Below are 1,287 nucleotides of genomic sequence, written 5' to 3' on the forward strand. Positions count from 1 at the left end.
TGTTTGCTCATATATGTGGGCCCATTATTCCTATAGTAAACCTTGAGATTAATAACTAATATTCTCTGCAGAATGGCAAAATGATTGACCATATTGGACAAGTAATTTTCAAAATGTATACAATTGTGTCTTGGTTTTAAATTTGAGATACAATTTTCACTATTTAAAATCATCATTTTCATTTCTGTTACTTTGGAGATTATTAATATCATATGGTGCTGATGTGACATTAATTGATAAAAGATAATAATTGAAAACATAATGGTGTGTGCAAACTGCATTATAAAGCACTAGAAATAAAATATATTTCTTTACTTAAAAAGATGTTATTATGCATTATTTACATTTCTAAATGTTGAAAAGCTTTGTGTATTAAGTAATGTGCAAACAATAATACAGTATAAAATAATGACAGTAAAATGAATTTTAATAGAGTTTTTAGCACACCAATGATCATGAAGATGGCACAGAACCAGGCAATATTTGGTTCAGTAACACAAAAGGCTACTATGTATCAGATATGACTCTATGGTAACTACAACAGCAACAACAAAAATAACATAAGCTAAATGTCATTTACACAATTGACAAATTAGCTATATAGGGCACTATCTTTTCATTAATATTCATAATCTTATTTTGAAATAGGATTTTTGTTGTTGTTAGGTGCCATCGAGTTGGTACGGACTCATAGCGAACTTATGTACAGCAGAACTAAACATTGCCCGATCCTGGGCCAACCTCACTACTGTTGCACACTTGAGTACATCGATTTTGTCACTTGGCCAATCCATCTCGTTAAGAGTCTTCCTCTTTTTCTCTGACCCTGCATTTTACCAAATATGATATCCTTCTCCAATGAGACAGATCCTTCCTGACAATATGTCCGAAGTATGAGAGACAAACTTTGGCCATTTTGGCCTCCAAGGAGCACTCTGGCTGCACTTCTTCCAAAATGGATCTACTAGTTCTTTTGGCAGCCCATGACACTTTCAATATTCTCCTCCAACACCATAACTCAAAAGCATGAATTCTTCTATGGTCTTCCTTAGTCACTGTTCAGCTTTCACATGCATATGAGGTTATTGAAAATACCATGGCTTGAGTCAGGCACACCTTAGACTTCAAACTGACATCTTTGCTCTTCAATACTTTTAAAAGGTCTTGTGCAACAGATTTGCCTAACGCAATACATCTTTTGATTTCTTGACTGCTGCTTCCATGAGTGTTGATAGTTGATCCAAGAAGAATGAAGTCCTTGACAACTTCAATCTTTTCTCCGTTGAT

The sequence above is a fragment of the Chrysochloris asiatica genome, unplaced genomic scaffold, assembly GCF_000296735.1.
Source record: "Chrysochloris asiatica unplaced genomic scaffold, ChrAsi1.0 scaffold00697, whole genome shotgun sequence".
In the NCBI taxonomy this organism is placed as follows: domain Eukaryota; kingdom Metazoa; phylum Chordata; class Mammalia; order Afrosoricida; family Chrysochloridae; genus Chrysochloris; species Chrysochloris asiatica.